This window comes from Bos indicus x Bos taurus, chromosome 18 (assembly GCF_003369695.1).
Source record: "Bos indicus x Bos taurus breed Angus x Brahman F1 hybrid chromosome 18, Bos_hybrid_MaternalHap_v2.0, whole genome shotgun sequence".
NCBI classification, from domain to species: Eukaryota; Metazoa; Chordata; class Mammalia; order Artiodactyla; family Bovidae; genus Bos; species Bos indicus x Bos taurus.
Window position 1 is genome coordinate 18,339,242 of NC_040093.1, and position 20,970 is coordinate 18,360,211.

Below are 20,970 nucleotides of genomic sequence, written 5' to 3' on the forward strand. Positions count from 1 at the left end.
TGAGAAATTTGAGAAATCACAGAAACAGCACCTGGAAACACAGCATATATTAAGAAACTGTGTTAATGATTATCTTTCATGTTTTTCTTAAGAATAATCGCCTTGTTACAAACCCCAAGGTCAGACCCAGAAGGGATTATGACTGGGATCATGAAAGCATGGACCTTGGAACACTGGGTTGGCACCAGGCATGATTGCTGCCTAAGCACTTGCCAACTGTTCCCAAGACTAGCCCAGAAGGGAATGGCCTGGAGTAAAAACAAGGAGATCTGGACTATGTCAGTGTAGTCCATGACATTTAGAAGTATGTGATTAACACAGTGTTTGTCTTGAGAAAGATAAGATCTGAGAAAGTCTTGTAGTCTGCAATTAGGAATAAAAGCTGGATTCAAAGTGGACTCTGCACCACCTCAGTCCAATAGAGGCTGCAGGGACCCCTGACCCATTGCACCAGATTTCGTGTTCTGTCTTCATTCTCATCACTCGCTCCCAGACCATTAGGACAACAATTGGCACCCAGCATGGGGCTGGAGCGAAAGATTGCTACCAGAGAAAGAAACTACAGTGATGCAGAACCTGGGACAGTTGAGAGGCCTCTGAAAATTCCCACTGGTAAGTCCTTCAGGCATTTAATCAGGGTTAAAATGGGAAAGCTGGGAGTGCAGAACACTGTCACCCGCATACTTGTTTATTAAGACAGCTCTTGAAGGCGGGAGGAGCTTCTGTTAGTGAAGAGTGATTATTAGAATTGTTGTAAGAGTGGATAAATATTGCTGCTGGTTCCCATCAATAAGGACCTTAGATTTGAAAGTCTGGGAAAAGGTTGGAGCCAAGTTAAAGAACATGCAAAAGGAACTCTGCTCCCTGTTTCTATTTGGAGTATGTGGGTGTTAATTAAGTCAGTACTAGAACCTTTGCAGACTTCTGATTCTTTTGATCAAGGTGATGATGACTCTTGAAAAACCTCAAAGTCCAGAATATGTGGAGTCTGAGGGAAATGGCAAGTCATCTGCAAAACCTTGCTCCCTCAGCTCCCAAGGAGGATGATGAGGGATTTTTTTCCTCTGCCTCCTTCCCCTTGTCCTCCACCACCCACCTGCTTTTGCAGGGAACGTCTTCAGTGCAGAGTCTATGCCCACTCCTCATCTTTCATCCATACAGAAAGGAATTTTGCCAGCACAATGGGAAGGAGATTTGAAGTCTTTTTGTACTGCCATTCCCGTGACTATTCATGGGAGCTCCTGGTGTCGATCCTAACAACCCTAATGGAGTCTACGAGGTTATTTATGAACCTTTTCCTTTTAAAATCCTAAAGGAATTAAAACAAGCAGTGCAAAATTATGGTGTAAATCCTCCATAATTGGGAATAGTTAAGGGTGTGGCAGAGGGCAATTGCCTCATATCAGCAGATTGGTTGACATTAGCAAAAACACTGTTAGCCCCAGGGAATTTCTTCAATTTAGAACTTGGTGGCAGGATCATGCTGAGACTCTGGCTACACATAATCAGACTCATAGTATGCCTATTTCGTTGTAACAACTTATGGGGATAGGTCCACAGGGGAGAGTGCAAGATCAAATACTTATGAATGATCAAGCCATAGAACAATTGTGAAGGTGTTGCTTGAGGGCCTGGGAAAAAATAGAGTCAAAAAGCCAGACTTCTGTTTCCTTTCAAAAAATTCTTCAGGGGTCTAAGGAGCCCTATACTGAATTTATTACCTGATTACAAGAGGCAATCCAATGGCAAGTCACAAATGAGAGGTGGCAGATGTCATATTATGGCTTATGATAATGCTAACACTGATTGCAAGAAAGTAATGAACCCTTTTAAAGGAATTGCTAGTTTGAATGATTATGTTAAGCTATGCCAGGGAATGGGAACCAAATCCTTTAAAGCTGATTTATTAGCTCAGGCTATCACTGGATTATGACTTTCTAAACTCCCCCAGCACTTGTTTTAATTGTGGGAAACCTGGACATACAAGAGTTGACTGTAAGTTCAAAAAGGGAACTTTCAAAAAGGCAATTCACAAAAGGGGAATGTCCCTGGCCTCTGCCCAGAATGTAAAAAAGGAAATCACTGGGCAAATCAATGGCATTCTAAATTTCATAAGGATGGCTCCCCACTTTCGGGAAATGGCCTCTGGGGCAAGTTCCCAGCCCTGACAAACAAGGGAGCCTATTCTGTTCAGACTCCACAAATGTCTCCCAACTACTCCCGCCAGCAACAACAGTCAGAATTACCATGTCATGTCATGGAATTATCCCCAGCAACCCAAGGAAACACAGCCCTTGATATAAGTAGTAGTCAGGATCTTATTGTTACTCCCGGAGAGACACCAACTATTATTTCAACAGGAATATTTGGACCACTTCCACAGGGGACAGTTGCATTATTATTAGGAAGATCAGGACTGACTTCAGGGAGTTCAAATTCATACCGGAGTTATAGACAATGATGTTGAAGGAGAATTGAAGGTTATGGTCTCTATCACTCATCCCTGGAAGGTTTCTAAAGGGGATAGGATTGCTCAGCTTTTAATTCTACCTTATGTGGGTATAGGACATTCAAACAAAAAGCGGGGCTCTGGGGGATTTGGAAGCATAGGCCAGGCTGTTACTTTTCTCACTGAAAAGATTTTGGAATCCAGACCCACTTGTCAAGTCAATGTAAGTGACAAAAACTTTCAAGGTTTAATAGATACCGGAGCTGATGTTTCTATCATCTGCTCTCAACATTGGGCTAAAGCATGGCCAACTAGGCCTGCTCCAATATCTATTGTAGGTCTGGGACAGGCACAAAGACTAAAAGCGCTATGGTATTGTCTTGTTCAGGGCCTGATAAACAACCAGCTACTATCTAACGTTATATTGCTGATATACCTATCAATCTATGGGGTTGTGATCTTTTGGAACAATGGCATGCTGAGATACATATTCCTCCAAATCAATATAGCGAGGTCAGTCGCCAAGTTATGTTCAATCAAGGTTATATACCAGGATTGGGACTGGGCAAAAATCAACAAGGAAGAATTTACCCTTTGGCTGCTCAAGATTTTAAGCTTCCCCCTTTTCACTAGTGGCCACTGCTCATATTAATCTTCCTTCACCTACACCCTCACCTATACCTCTTAATTGGAAAACTGATCAACCTGTGTGGATAGAGCAGTGACCCCTAAAACAAGAAAAATTGGAAGATTTACATGAATTAATCAATGAACAACTTAACAAGGGACATATTATTGAATCCTTTTTCCTTTGGAATTCTCCAGTGTTCATTATACAAAAGAAATCTGGTAAATGGAGAATGCTTACTGATCTGAGAACTGTTAATGCTGTTATTGTTCTAATGGGTACTTTACAGCCTGGCCTACCTAATCCTAGTATGATTCCAAAAAATTGGCATTTGTTTGTTATTGACCTCAAAGATTGTTTTTTCACTATTGCTTTATACCCTGATGATCAATCTAGATTTGTCTTTTTAGTCCCTTCCATTAATTTAAAAGAGCCACATAAAAGATTTCAATGGAGTGTATTACCTCAAGGTATGCTTAACAGTCCCACTATTTGTCAAAATTTTGTAGCCAAGGCTTTATACCCAGTGCCACAGCAATTCCCTCATGCATATATCATTCATTATATGGATGATATACTATGTGCCTTACCTGAAATTGATAACCTGCAGGAATATTTTTTAAAGCTAAAGGAATGCTTGGAATGTGCTGGCTTGTATATAGCTCCTGATCAATTTCAATACACGGAACCTTTTCAGTACTTAGGAAATACAGTCACCTGTACTACAATCAAACCACAAAAGGTACAAGTATGCAGAGACTCAATTAAAATTCTAAGTGACTTACAAAAATTATTAGGAGATATTAATTGGATTTGACCTAACTTAGGGATTCCAACCTATTCTTTATCCCATTTATTCTATTAAGAGGAAATCCAGAGCTTAATGGCTCCTGACAGCTAACTCCTGAGGCTGAGAAAGAACTACCAATTATAGAACAAGCTGTACAAAACTGCCAAATAGACAGAATAGACCCTTTAGAGCCTTTCCAGTTGTTTGTCTTTCCTACCCCTCATTCCCCTACTGGGTTGATTATGCAAACTCCTTTAACACTTGGATATTCTTAGGTAATTCACAAACAAAATCTGTTACCCCTTATTTAGATGTGATAGCCAGTATAATTCTAAAAGGAAGAGAGTGTGTTCAACGACTTACTGGACAGGATCCCTGCCTTATTTGCACTACACTAACCTGCAAAGAATTAAAACATTCTCTTCAAAATTCATTATCTTGGCAACTAGCTTTAGCTGACTATGTTGGACAAATTGACAACCACTATCCTGATTTGCCTATCTTGCAGTTTTTAAAACAAACAAGATGGATTTTGCCTAGAATTACTAGTGTCAACCCTGTTCCGTCCACTCCTCTCATTTTTACAGATGGCACCAGCCGAGGAAAAGCAGGATATACAGGCGCATTTATGCTAGTTATTGAAACACCTGAATATTCTGCACAACAAGCAAATTCTGGCTGTTATGCACGCATTACAAAATATTCCCCTAGCAGTTAATATGGAGAAGGTAATGGCACCCCACTCTAGTACTCTTGCCTGGAAAATCCCATGGACGGAGGAGCCTGGTAGGCTGCAGTCCATGGGGTCGCTAAGAGTCGGGAACGACAGAGCGACTTCACTTTCACTTTTCACTTTCATGCATTGGAGAAGGAAATGGCAACCCACTTCATTCTTGCCTGGAGAGTCCCAGGCAAGAGTCCCAGAGGAGCCTAGTGGGCTGCCGTCTTGGGGTTGCACAGAGTCAGACACGACTGAAGTGACTTAGCAGCAGCAGCAGCAGTTAATATCTTATCTGATTTTCAATACTCTGTACATGTCACTAAACATATAGAAACAGCAACTATTAAGGATACTATCCCATCCGCATTGTATACACTGTTTACAAATTTACAACAGATGATTAGACACTGACAGTTTCCATTCTACATTACTCATATTTGGGCTAGTACTAATTTACCAGGGCCTTTACCAGAAAGAAATGCTCAAGCCGATGCCCTTTTATTCCAATCTTTACAGAGGCATCAGCCTTTTATGACCTGACACATCGTAATTCAAAATGTTTAAAAACCAAGTTTCTTATCACTTTGGCTTAAATTTAACATTGTGCAGACTTGTCCTAAGTGTCAGATGGTTGTGATAACCACCTCTCCAACAGAAGCCGGGGGAGTTAATCCCTGTGACCTGAAGCCACATCAGATCTGGCAGATGAACATAACTCACATTCCATCCTCTGGAAAGCTTGCTTATGTGTATGTCATGGTTGATACTAACTCGAAATTTATCTGGGCAACCGTTTGCTCTGGAGAATCTACAAGACATGTTATTTCACATCTGTGTAGCTACTTTGCTACTATGGGCCTGTCACAAAATATAAAAACAAACAATGGCCTGGCTTAGACTAGTTCTGCTTTTAGGGATTTTTTAAGGCTTGGTCTATAAAATATCATACAGGAATCCCCTATAATCCCCAAGGACAAGCTATTGTAGAATGAGCTATAATATATCTTAAAGAAATGTTACAAAAACAAAAAGGGGGAGATGGAATGTCACTTCCCCCACAGCAGAAGTTATATAAAGCATTATTCACTCTAAATTTTTTGCTTCAAGATAATGATTTCACTGCAGAAGAATGACATTTTACAAAGGAACAAAAAGAAATTCACCCCAAACCACCTGTTTGATGGTATGATCCAGTAACGCACACATGGCATAGGGGAGTCTGATAACCTGGGGAAGGGATTTCACTTGTGTTTCGCCAGGTGATTCAGAAACACCTGTTTGGATTCCCTCGCATCATCTGAAACCATATCATGAGTGAACTCCCACAGAAGGATGCTTCACATAGGACATAGAGCCCCCCCCGTAATGAGTTTCAAGGATCTGAGTCTGAAACAAACATAACGATTCCCCTCCCATCGACAAATTGGAACAAGATCCCCACTTGGGGACAGATTAAAAGATTAACACAGAATTCAGAGGAGATCTTAGAAAATAAAGGGAAAGCTGTCACTCCTAACAATCTGGCTGTTGCCACGTTTGCTCTTAGCACCACCACAGTGAGTATACCCTTAGCAACAGCTGAATCTAAAAATTATACTTATTAGGCATACACACCTAACCCCCCATTACTAAAACCCATTGGCTGGGGGGATTCTATGATCCCCATTTATATTAATGATTCTTCCTGGATACCAGGACCTGAAGATACACACCTTCCTCTTTCTAAACAAGAGGAAGGGGCTCCCTTCAATGTTACTTATAGGTATGAATCCTGGCCAATTTGTGTAGGCTACAGGATGTCTTAAATTATCTATGCAAGCCTGGCTGACCACTAATTCTTTAAATAGCAACTATACTAAGGTTCAGTTACATCTTCTCTCTGGTCTGAGTTTTGCTTATAACAACTCAGAACCCAATAATGACACCAAATCAGACAGACCTTGATGCAAGCATCACAAGCTGTGGACCGAAAAACAAGATTATATTAGTGGGATAATTGCCACAGGACTGAGGGAGTAATTTTGATTAAGGGTTCCTATGGAATTATATGGGACTGGTCCTCTAAGGAGTCAGTGAGTCAGTCGATCAGTCGCTCAGTTGTGTCAGACTCTTTGCGACCGCAGCGCACCAGGCCTGCCTGTCCATCACCAACTCCCAAAGTTTACCTAAGCTCATGTCCATTGAGTCAGTTATGCCATCCAATCATCTCATCCTCTGTTGTTCCCTTCTCCTCCTGCCTTCAGTCTTTCCCAGCATCAGGGTCTTTTCAAATGAGTCAGTTCTTCACATCAGGTGGCCAAAGTATTGGAGTTTCAGCTTCAACATCAGTCCTTCCAGTGAACACTCAGGACTGATCTCCTTTAGGATGGACGGGTTGGATCTCCTTGCAGTCCAAGGGACTCTCAAGAGTCTTCTCCAACAGCACAGTTCAAAAGCATCAGTTCTTCAGTGCTCAGCTTTCTTTCTTTTTTTTTAAATATTAGAAACAGTCTTTATTTGGGTCTGCCAAAAAACAGGGACATCTGCTATCACAAAAATAATTCACATTATTTTGCAGTTCTTGCAACATGCAATAAATCAAGAGGGAAAAAAGGTGTTAAAATCAGAAAGATAGAAAAATTGCCATATTTTATGTCCATCAGCAGATGAATGGATAAGAAAGCTGTGGTACATATACACAATGGAGTATTACTCAGCCATTAAAAAGAATACATTTGAATCAGTTCTAATGAGGTGGATGAAACTGGAGCCTATTATACAGAGTGAAGTAAGCCAGAAAGAAAAACACCAATACAGTATACTAACGCATATATATGGAATTTAGAAAGATGGTAACAATAACCCTGTGTACGAGACAGCAAAAGAGACACTGATGTATAGAACAGTCTTTTGGACTCTGGGGGAGAGGGAGAGGGTGGGATGATTTGGGAGAATGGCATTGGAACATGTATAACATCATATATGAAATGAGTCGCCAGTCCAGGTTTGATGCACGATACTGGATGCTTGGGGCTGGTGCACTGGGACGACCCAGAGGGATGGTATGGGGAGGGAGGAGGAAGGAGGGTTCAGGATGGGGAACACACGTATACCTGTGGCAGATTCATTTTGATATATGGCAAAATCAGCTTTCTTTATAGTCCAACTCTCACATCCACACATGACTACTGGAAAAACCATAGCCTTGACTAGACAGACCTTTGTTGGTAAAGTAATGTCTCTGCTTTTTAATACCCTTAAGGGGTATGCCGTCTCTAACTGCTCTCATCAAAATCAGTTCTGCAGTCCTCACAAAAGGCTGCGTTGGCAGATGCATAGAGTCTTTGACCATACTAATATTACCACTGATTCAGATCATCCAATTATATGGCATGGTAATGGAACATCACCTCCCTTCCCACAGGTGGATCAAGGAAGAGGGCAAGGAGAAACTTGGAAATGGGCTTTAAGTCTTAAAAAATTACAAATTTGGGATGGACATTATTCCAATAAAACTATTCATTGACATTTAATACCAGTACAAACTGGACAGTTTATATTCAGGTTTTCATGAGAGATCCTTATGTACTCTTGAAAGAAACAATTTCTATCAATGAAAGTGTACAAGAACTTTCTTGCCAGGATTGCAAATTATATACTTGCTTAAATTCTTCACTTTATAACTCTAATCATGCATTTGTTATAATAAAAAGGAGATTGGGAATATGGCTTCCAGTAAATCAAACCAGACCTTGGGAAGACTCCCCTGAAACACATGCTCTTTTAAAGGTTATAAAGAAAGTACTACAATGTTCCAAAAGGTTTATTGAACTCTTTACAACAGCTATTGTGGGAATTATTGCTCTATCCATGACCACAGCAGTAGCTAGGATGGCACTGCATGAAACTATACAACCAACTACATTTGTACAGCAGTGGCACCAAAATGCAGGTTCTGCCTGGGGAAATCAAACCCACATAGACCAAGAAATTAATGAACGATTGATTTAGAAAATGCAGTTCTCCTACTAGAGGACGAAGTACAAAATTTAAAATTACAAATTCATCTTAAGTGTGATTGGAATATCTCTTCATTTTGTGTCACACCTCATAAGTATAATCAAAGTGCATATACTTGGTATCAATTACCTAAACATTCGACCAATTACAGGCTACTATTTCTAATATGCAGAATGCTCACTTATAATTACTCCCAGAAACTGACTTATTTGAAGAAATTGAGGAAAGCTTACATGAACTTAATCCCATGATGTGGATTAAAACTTTAGGAGGAGGATTGCTTGGTACTATATCAGGATGTATATTTTTAACTGTTTGGTGTCTAGTCCTCAGATGCATGAGAGAAACCATCTGAGAATTGATGAAGAAAGAAGTTGCTTGGATGGCATATCTACTCCTGCAGAAACAAAAAGGGGAAGATGTAGTGGGAATTCCTAATAATGTACTTTCACAGCCTTGAGAAATTTCACAGAAACAGCACCTGGAAACACAGCATGTTAGAAACTGTGTTAATGATTATCTTTCATGTTTTAAGAATAATCACCTTGTTATAAACCCCAAGGCCAGACCCAGAAGGGAGTATGACTGGGTTCATGAAAGCGTGGACCTTGGAACATCAGTTTGGCACCAGGCATGAACGCTGATTGTTCCTAAGACTAGCCCAGAAGGGAACGGCCTGGGGTAAACACAAGGAGATCTGGACAATGTCAGTGTGGTCCATGACATTTAGGCGTACCTGATTAACACAGCACGTGTCTTGAGAAAGATAAGATCTGAGAAAGTCTTGTAGTCTGCGATTAGAAATAAAAGCTGGACTCAGAGTGGACTCTGCACCTCAGTCTAATAGAGGCTGCAGGTCCCCTGACCCATTGCACCAGATTTCGTGTTCTGTCTTCATTCTCATCGCTTGCTCCCGGACCATTAGGACTACCCAGTTGTTCTAGCACTATTTGTTATATAAAGGCTATCTTTATTGAATTGATTTTGTGCCTTTATGTTTGTTTTATGTCTACTTCTGGATTGTCTATTCCTTTCTCTTGATCTATATGCCAATCCCTCTGCCAATACCACCCTGTCTTGTTTATTGTCATTCTATAGGATAACAATATTGGGTAGAGTGGCTCATCCTTATCCCACTTTACCTTTTTAAAATTGACTGAACTATTCTAGGTCTTTTCATATAAATTCTAGAATAAACTAACCTATATCTACCAAAAAAAAAAAAAAAGCTTGTTGAGTTTTAATAGAATTTCAATTTGGGGATAATTGATGTTGTTCACTGTCTGAGTCTTCCAATCCATGAACATGTCTCTCCATTTTTAGGTCTTTATTGTGGGTTTAATTGTGTTCCCCAAAATATTCAAATCTTAACTCTCAGTACCAGTGAATGCAACCTTATTTGAAAATAGAGACTTTGCAGATACAATCAAATTAAGGTGCAATTGTATTGGATTAGAGTAGGCACAACTCTAATGACCAGTATTCTTATAATAGGGAAGTGTGACCACAAACACATAGGGAAAGCCATGTGGAATGAAAGGCAAGGTTGGAATGATGCATCTATAAGCCAAGGAACACCTTGGATTACTAATACCTATCAGAAGCTGAAAGGGGCAAGAAAGAATCATCCCCCAGTGTTTTTAGAGAAAGCATGGCCCTGCCAATACCTTGATTTTAGACTATGAAAATAAAGTTTAGTTGTTTTAAACTAAATTTGTGGTAATTTGTTATGGAGCCCTAGGAAACTAATATAGTCATTGATTTCTCTTATTAGGATTTGCAATTTTGGGCATACACATCTCATACATGATTTATCAGTGTATAAGTGTTTCATTTTCTTTGGAAAAGTTATAAATGGTGTTTTTGTTTTTACCTATTCATCGCTAGTACATACAAATTGTGTGTGTACATATACATATATACAAATCAATATACAAATTATTAATATAATTAGTTCTACAGCAAAGTCATAGATTATAATATCAATATAATTTGTATATGGATTACAAATAATTTGTATATTGATCTTGTAATCTATGATCTTGCTGCAGAACTCATTAATTAGTTCTTAAAAGCTTGTTTAAAAAAAAAAAAAAGCTTGTTTTTTTAGTACATTCCTTGGAATTTTCTACATAGACAAATCATGTTGGCTATAAGTGGGGACAGTTTTTTTTCTTCTAGTCTATATGCCTTTTTTCTTTTCTTGCCTTATTTTGGTGGCTATTACTTCCAGTGCTATGTTGAGTAAAAAGTGGTGCAAGCATATGAGGAAACATTCAATCTTTCACCATTAAGTATTATGTTAGCTATAGGTTTTGTGTAAGTGCTCTTTTTTAAATAGAAGGAATTCCCCTCTGTTCCTAACTTCCTGAGGTACTAAGTTTTTTTTAATCATGATTGGATGTTGGATATTATCAAATGCTTTTTCTGCAGCAATTGAACTTTTTCTAAGGTAGTTAATCATAGTATTTTTCCTCTTCAACCTGTTAATATGGTGGATTACATTTATTTCTTAAAATGCCAAACCTGTCTTGTATACCTATAGTAAATCCCACTCAGTCATGTTGTATAACTTCCTTGCTGTATTTGATTTGCTAACATTTTGTTGATGATTTTTGTGTCAAAAATTATGACTTTTTTCCCCTAGTCTTTGTCTCATTTGGGAATCAGTATAATAATGGCCTCATAAAATGAGTTGGGAAGTGTTCCTTATATTTTCTGGAAGAAGTTGTGTAAAATTTGTGTTCACTCTTCAAATGTTTTTGAAAAACTTCCAGTGGAGACAACCTGGGCCCAAGGATTTCTTTTGGGGGAGCTTTATGATACAAATTCAATTTCTTTAATGGTTATTTGGGATAAGTTTCATTTTAGTTGAGATTTAGTAGCCTGTGGGGTTTTGTCTTTGTTTTGGGGAGTGTTTGTTTTGTTTTTTCCCTGCCACAGGGTTTGCAAGGTCTGCTTCCTAACCAGCAATTGAATCTAGGCCATGGCAGTGAAAGCACCAAATCCTAGCCAGTAGACCTCTTCCTTAGTAGTTTGTGTGTTTTGAGAAATTGAGTACAATTAGTTCTACACTTGAAATTTTTCAACACCACTCCCCTAATAAAAATTTTGAAGTTCATTGTGTGAGGCTGGTAGCATAGCCGTAGTTTCAAAGTCAAACAGGAGCAGATAATAATAGATTTTTGCTGTAAATGATAATAAATACTCTAGGTTAAAATATAAATAACATCTAACATACAATTAAAAGAATACAAAGGAATACCACTTTCCAGAATGTCTTAAGATTTAACTTTTCTAGATTAATTCCAGAGTTTAGGAATTATCTTTCTAAGAAATGTTTATGATGGAAAATTGACTTGACACAGTCTCAAGTCATTTTCGTTATCTTAATGTGTGGTTTTGGAATATGATACATTTTTCAAGCTTCTTTGAGGGTGACCCAAATAAAGAAATACATTTTACATGTTATTTCCAGTATGAAAAAAAATTTAATTAATATTTCAAATAATACTGTTTCTTGGAGAAGTTCATTGAAACCACATTTGACTGAATGCTTAATACTTGGCTTAAGACAAATGCACACAAAAACAATTCTGGTATACAAAAAATCTGAGAAATTTTTTCTTTTTTTGATAGATTTTTTAAAATGATTTCAAAGTTTTTTTCATCATGAAATTTGAGGGTTTTTTTCCTTGAGGTAGGAACTCTATTTTCTTTTTAGATATAATTGACATAAGTGCTATTTTAGTTTCAGGTGTATGACGTGTTTATTCAATACTTGCATATATTTCAAAATGATCACCAAAGTAAGTCTAGTTAACATCTGTCACTAGATGGAGAAATTGTGGGAAAAGGGAACCCTCCTATACTATTGATGGGATGTAAATTGGTGCAGCCACTAGAGAGAACAGTATGGTGGGTTGTTAAAAAGAACTAAAAACAGAGCTACCATATGATTCAGCAATCCCATTCCTGGGCACATATCCCAAGAAAGCTCTAATTCAAAAGGATACATGCACCCCAATGTTTATAGCGGAAATGTTTACAATAACCAAGACATGAAAGCAACCTAAATGTTCACTGACAGATGAATACATAAAGAAGAGGTGGTACATGTATACAATGGAATACAACTCAGCCATAAAGAGAGATGACAATGCCATTTGCAGCAACATTGATGGATCCAAAAATTATCATCATAAGTAGGTCAGAAAGAGAAAGACAAATACTATGTGATATCTCTTATACATGGAATCTGAAATATGATACAAATGATATACAAACCAAACAGACTCAGAGAGAACAGATTTGTGGTTACCGAGGGGGAGGGGGATAGAGGAAGATGGAGTGGGAGTTTGGGATTAGCAGATGCAAACTATTATATAGAGTGGATAAACAAAATGGTCCTTCTGTATAGCAAAGAGAACTGTATTAAATATCCTGTAAAAGGGAATTATCCGGCACTCCAGTGGTTAGGATTCCATGCTTCTGCTGCAGGGGCACAGGTTTGAGTCCTGGTCGTGGAACCAAGATATGGCAAGCTGCACGGTGCAGCCAAAAAATTAACAATATCCAGTAATAAACCATAATGGAAAAGAATATGAGAAAGAATATATGTAGACATATAATTAGGGCTTCCCTGGTGGTTCAGATGGTAAAGAATCTGCCTGTGATGCAGGAGACCCGGGTTTGATCCCTGGGTCAGGAGTATTCCCTGGAGAAGGGAATGGCTACCCACTCCAGTATTCTTGTCGGGAAATCCCATGGATAGAGGATCCCAGCAGGCTATTGGAGAAGGCAATGGCACCCCATTCCAGTACTCTTGCCTGGAAAATCCCATGGACGGAGGAGCCTGGTAGGCTGCAGTCCATGGGGTCGCTGAGGGTCGGACACGACTGAGCGGCTTCACTTTCACTTTTCACTTTCACGCACTGGAGAAGGAAATGGCAACCCACTCCAGTGTTCTTGCCTGAAGAACCCCAGGGACGGGGGAGCTGTCATGTTTTGGGCTGCCATCTATGGGGTCGCACAGAGTTGGACACGACTGAAGTGACTTAGCAGAAGCAGCGGCAGGCTATAGTCCATGGGGTCACACAGAGTTGGGCACGATTGAGCAACTAACAAGAAAGAAAGATACATATAACTGAATCACTATTGTACAGCAGAAATCAACACAATTTTTTAAATCAACTATACTTAAAACTTTTTTTAAAAAGCATAAAGATTAATTGCCTAATTATCCAACTTAAAATGTGGGGGAGAAAATGGCAATAAACCAAAAGAAAGTACAAACAAGGGAATAATAAAGATAAGACTAAAAAATAAACCTATATACTGGAGAAGATTAACAAGGTCCCAAATAGGTCTTTGTGTTATCATATACCAAAAACTATGTCAATCAAGAAATCAATCCTGAATATTCATTAGAAGGACTGATGCTGAAGCTGAAGCTCCAATACTTTAGCCACCTGATGTGAAGAGCTGACTCATTAGAAAAGACCCTGATGCTGGGAAAGATTGAAGGCAGGAGGAGAAGGGGACGACAGAGGATGAGATGGTTGGATGGCATCACTGACTCAATGGACATGAGTTTGAGCAAACTCCAAGAGATGCTGAAGGACAGGTAAGCCTGGTATATTGCAGTCCATGGGGGTCACAAAGAGTTGGACACGACTGAGTGACTGAACAACAACAATCAAGATCATGTACATATTACAGGAAATAATAAATTAATCAACAGATTGAATAAAGACCCTCCCCCATCAGTTCCATATATATACGTTAATCTAATTTATGACTGTCAATAAGAAGGGAAATGATGGCCTTTTCATGTTCTGGAACAACTGGTGTACACACACATAAATTATACTCTTTTATCTTTCAGAAACAGATTGATTCCAAAAGATTTTATAACAACCAAAAATGTGGAAGACAAAACAATAAACCTTTAAGAAGATAATGTAGGAGACTAAATTTAAGACCTTGGTGTAAGATACTGATTTCTTGAAACACAAAAAAAGAACAAGTCTTAACATTTTTTTTCATAAATCTGACATTAGAGAACTTCTACTTATTGAAAGATTCCCTAGAGAATGAAAAGACAAGCTTTCAACATATATGACTAACACAAGATAAACATCCAGAATATTTTTAATAAAATTCTGTAAGACAATTTAAGAAAAAAATGAGCACATAACTTTAATATGCATTTCATATTAGACAAATGGCCAGTAAATATTTCCAGATAAAACCTTAACCTTAATTAGAGAAATGCAAAGTAAAACCAAAATGAGATTTCATCTCATATCCATCTACCAGATTGATCTAAACTTAAAATTCTGACAATTTCAAATGTTAGTAAGGAATAAAAGTTGAAAAATCTCCTTTGGAAAATACTGCATTGTCTAGTAGAGGTGATAATATTTGCATGTTCCAAATACCCTATGTTCAGTGATACAACAATCATAATATACATCCTAGAACAAAGGCCGGCAAACTATATCCACCCCCCTCCCCAGCTAAATCCTGCCACTGCCTGTTTCTGTAAATAAAGTTTTATTGGAACACAGTTACACTCATTCATTTTTATACATATAATTTTTATTTATTTATTTTTGGATGTGCTGGGTCTTCATTGCTGTGCAGGCTTTTCTCTAGTTGTGGTGAGCAGGGGCTGCTCTCTAGCTGCGGTGCACAGGCTTCTCATGGAGTGGCTTCTCTTGCGGAGCACAGGCTCTAGGGTGCACAGGCTTAATTAACTGCTGCACATGGGCTCAGTAGTTGTCCTTTATTGTGCTCATCTTTGCATGAAATGTTCCCTTGGTATCTCTAATTTTCTTGAAGAGATCTCTAGTCTTCCCCATTCTATTCTTTTCCTCTATTTCTTTGCACTGATCACTGAGGTAGGCTTACTTATCTCTCCTTGCTATTCTTTGGAACTCTGCATTCAAGTGGGTTTATCTTTCCTTTTCTCCTTTTCTTTTCCCTTCTCTTCTTTTCTCAGATATTTGTAAGGCCTCCTCAGACAACCATTTTGCCTTTTTGCATTTCTTTTTCTTGGGGATGGTCTTGATCCCTGCCTCCTGTACAATGTCACAAACCTCCGTCCTTAGTTCTCAGGCACTCTATCAGATCTACTCCCTTGAATCTCTTTGTCACTTCCATTGTATAATTGTAAGGGATTTGATTTAGGTCATACCTGGATGGTCCAGTGGTTTTCCCTACTTTCTTCAATTTAAGTCTGAATTTGGTAATAAGAAGTTCATGGTCTGTGCCACAATCAGCTCCCGGTCTTGTTTTTGCTGACTGTATAGAACTTCTCCATCTTTGGCTGCAAAGAATATAATCAATCTGATTTCGGTATTGACCATCTGGTGATGTCCATGTATAGAGTCTTCTCTTGTGTTGTTGGAAGAGGGTGTTTGGTATGACCAGTGCATTCTCTTGGCAAAACTCTATTAGCCTTTGCCCCGCTTCATTCTGTACTCCAAGGCCAAATTTGCCTTGGCGTCTACCACACAATTGCACTCATCTCACATGCCAGTTAAAGTAATGCTCAAAATTCTCCAAGCCAGGCTTTAACAGTACGTGAACTGAGAACTTCCAGATGTTCAAGCTGGATTTAGAAAAGGCAGAGGAACCAGAGAGAGATCAAATTGCCAACATCCGTTGGATCATCGAAAAAGCAAGAGTTCTAGAAAAACATCTACTTCTGCTTTATTGACTATGCCAAAGCCTTTGACTGTGTGGATCACAACAAACTGGGAAATTCTGAAAGAGATGGAAGTATCAGACCACCTGACCTGCCTCTTGAGAAATCTGTATGCAGGTCAGGAAACAACAGTTAGAACTGGACATGGAACAACAGACTGGTTCCAAATCAGGAAAGGAGTATGTCAAGGCTGTATATCGTCACCCTGCTTGTTTAACTTATATGCAGAGTACATCATGCAAAATGCCAGGCTGGATGAAGCACAAGCTGGAATCAAGATTGCCGGGAGAAATATCAATAACATCAGATATGCAGATGACACCACCCTTATGGCAGAAAGTGAAGAAGAACTAAGGAGCCTCTTGATGAAAGTGAAAGAGGAGAGTGAAAAAGTTGGCTTAAAACTCAACACTCAGAAAACTAAGATCACAGCATCTGGTCCCATCACTTCATGGGAAATAGATGGGGAAACAGTGGAAACTGTGACAGACTTTATTGTTTTGGGCTCCAAAATCACTGCAGATGATGACTGTGGCCATGAAATTAGAAGATGCTTGCTTCTTGGAAGAAAGCTATGACCAACCTAGACAGCATGTTAAAAAGCAGAGACATTACTTTGCCAACAAAGGTCCATTTAGTCAAAGCTACGGTTTTTCCAGTATTCATGTATAGATGTGAGAGTTAGACTATAAAGAAAGCTGAGCGCTGAAGAATTGATGCTTTTGAACTGTGCTGTTGGAGAAGACTCTTGAGAGACCCTTGGACTGCAAGAAGATCAATCCAGTCAATCCTAAAGGAAATCAGTCCTGAATATTCACTGGAAGGACTGATGCTGAAGCTGAAACTCTCAATACTTTGTCCACCTGATGCGAAGAACTGACTCATTGGAAAAGACCCTGATGCTGGGCAAGATTGAAAGCCACAGAAGAAGGGGATGACAGAGGATGAGATGGTTGGATGGCATCCCCAACTCAATGAACATGAGTTTGAGTAAACTCCAGGAGTTGGCAATGGACAGGGAAGCCTGGTGTGCTGCAGTCCATGGGGTCACAAAGAGTAGGACACGACTGAGCAACTGAACTGAACTGATGTGATATACTAGGATGCATACAGCAGTGCCTCTAGTATTCTTGTCAAATATATTTAAATGTAACCTAGTCGTGACAAAACAAGGAAATTCAGAATGTTAGGCTCAACATTCTAGCCTCTTCAATTCTTTAAAATGTTATTATGAAACACAAAACAAGTGAAGGGAATGCTGCTGCTGCTCTTGCTAAGTTGCTTCAGTCATGTCCGACCGCGCGACCCCATAGATGGCAGCCCACCAGGCTCTGCCGTCCCTGGGATTCTCCAGGCAAGAGTACTGGAGTGGGTTGCCATTGCCTTCTATGGAAGGGAATACTGCTCTACATTAAAAAGATAGGCCCTTTTTTCACCATGTGAGAAAACAGCAAGATGGTGGCCATCTGTAAACCAGGAAAGGCTCTCAGAAGGAACAAAATCTGCCTGTATCTTGATCTTGGACTTCCCAACTTCTAGAACTGTGAGACAAAAGCTGGTCCACTGCAACGTGTAACTTTGATTTGGAGTATGTATCAGTTTTTAAAATGCACATATAGGGTATCTGGGAACAACTGGGACAATGTAAAAGCAGATTATATATTAGATGATATTATGAGTCAATGTTAAATTTCTTACGTATATTCATGGTGTTGAATACTCATAATATTGCACTTATAAATAGAGCAAAAAACAAACAAAAATAGGTAAATAAGCATAGACAGATTAAGAGAATGGTGCAAAATGTTAAAAACTGGTGAATCTAGGTAAAGGACATAGAGTATACATCATTATAATATTCTTTTGCTTTTCCTATATCTTAAATTTTTAAAAATAAAAACAGTGAAAAATAATTATAAAAATACTTGAGAACCTGAGATCACTGAATAAATGCCTGACTCATATGTACTGGTATAAATCTAATCTATTGCCAGCATTGATAAAGAGTCTTAAAGAAAATGACCCGATGCCAGGAAAAAGAATATATTTACCAGTAATGTTCATGGGCAACCACTACCATGGGCTCTAGTTGCTGGGCTCAAGCGATAACTAATCCTTGAGGGTCTGGGCCATAATGTAAATCTGAAACTCCCGCTAATAAACAGGGAACCTGGGTCTTATGAAAATTATTGCTTGTGTATTCTTTCCCCTTTGCAGTTTTCTCCATGGTTTTTCTGGATTTTATCTTCTTCCACAGAATTTAGGTTCCTTGACTCATTTCTTGCTCCAAAATCTTCAACATCTCCATTTTCTTTGAATTTTAAGATTAAAATTTACATACATGAGTAATATGTTTTCCTTGTAAGGAAAAAAAGAGATTATCATTAATACCTAAAGTCCTCTTTGACACTCTCCCCCTTTACAATAAGTCCTCGCTTCTTGCCTCAAAGGTTACTATTGACAGGGGCATATCCTTCCAAAAATATATATTATTTTTTATATTAAATATATCATATAGTATGCTGAAAAAAGATCCTCCTCAGCTTCTGTGATCTTTATTTCTAAAGGTCTTTAGTTCTGGGGGGGTCAAAGTACCTCTGTGAATCTGATAAAGGTGCCTCTACTTTCTCTGGAAAAGAAAAATCACATTTATACACATACAAAATGTCATAAGTTTAATATACAATAAGAAACCCATCTACATAGAATCTATTCATCTCAGGTTAGTAATTCCTGTTTTTTAAACAATAACCTTTTTTCTCTTGCAAGCAATCATCACAACTATTCAAAAGCCAAAAGAGACAACAGACAATCAAGATGTGGCTTGAGACCTATGCACATCTGTCTAATTTGAAACCAGAATGTGTCACCTCTTTAAAAAAACAAACTACATTTCCTATGTATCCTCTTGAAAAAATTTTGGTCCACTCTGACATTCTGACCCACTCTAAGTCAGAGCGATTTGACTATCTCTATTTCACACAGCTATACTGGATCAAGCACACAGGTTCATTCACTCAACAATCTTGGTCACCAAACTTGCTACTCCACAAAATTGGGAAGAAATCAAAGTATTTGGTGCTGCTGCTGCTGCCAAGTCGCTTCAGTCGTGTCCGACTCTGTGCGACCCCATAGACGGCAGCCCACCAGGCTTCACCATCCCTGGGATTCTCCAGGCAAGAACACTGGAGTGGTTGCCATTTCCTTCTCCAATGCATGAAAGTGAAAAGTGAAAGTGAAGTCGCTCAGTCGTGTCCGACCCTAGCGACCCCATGGACTGCAGCCTATCAGGCTCCTCCTTCCATGGGATTTTCTAGGCAAAAGTACTGGAGTGGGGTGCCATCGCCTTCTCCTAAGTATTTGGTAAATGGTCCTAAAAATCAGATAAGCTTTATTAGTTCTTGATCTTCCGCCCCCTAAGCAGTGATGAAACAACAGCTCCATCTCTTTTGGGCTGGATGTTCACAAGTTTATGATTTTTTTTTTTTAAGAACAGGAGGTCATGAAGTAAGTGAAGACAAGCCCAGGCTTATCAACAGACCTACATTAAGTTCTTTTCTCTCTTTGAGTCAAGGTACGCTCATAGAATGGAGAAGGAAATAGCAACCCACTCCAGTACTCTTGCCTGAAAAATTCCATGGATGGAGGAGCCTGGTAGGCTACAGTCCATGGGGTCACAAAGAGTGGGACATGACTGAGCAACTTCACTTTCTTTCTTTCTATAGTTTCTTTTGGAGAAGTAAATGGCGACCCACTCCAGTGTTCTTGCCTGGAGAATCCCATGGATGGAGGGGCCTGGTGGGCTGCGGTCTATGGGGTTGCAGAGTTGGACACGACTAAGCAACTAACTCACACATGCTCATAGAAAAGGGGAACAGGGTTTGACCTAGAATTCAGGAAATCTGACTAATGTTGGACTCTACTGAAATTTACTTTTCTTATGTATAAAGTTATTTTATTGTTTTATTAACTGGATGCCTCTCAACCTTACCCAACAAAGTCCCCTTAATAGTAGAAAAGAATGCCTACTTTGAAGGGCTGTGGTGGAGGAAAAAGAGGATACCCTAAGGTTGCCTTTGAAAATATGCTTCTTAAAAAAAAAAAAACAGCCGACTAAGTTGATTTTGCATTCTTCCCCATAATTACATGTATTTGATCCAGTAGAAAAATCAGGCCTAAATTATTTGCCAAATGAACTGATGACCTTTTCCAGATTATCAAATTGGTGTTCAAGGAAGAAATAATTTGACCATCCATCTTTTTTTCACAATCACATATATGTTCTTTTGCTAGTCACACTCCTACAGACGTTCAGATGTAGGCATGATAAAAGTACCTTTATATAAGAAATCATCACCAGTCACACAACCACTCTCAATTATGGACACAAAACAAACTACAAAGGCAGAGGCTCCATAATCTCTCAGACAATCCCACACAGTTATAAAATGCTATTACTATGCAGCTTCTAGTACGAATCACCTGACATCCAGCAGCACATAGAATCACACACAGGCAGAAACACAATCCTACACCCGGTCACTGAGGGACTCCTAGTCCACCCGAAAATATCTCGCAATATCTCGCACATATTCACCTGCACCAAAGGGACACACAGGGTCTCGTGTCAATCTGACGCTCAAACTGATTCCCTGCACCTGCCCTATCT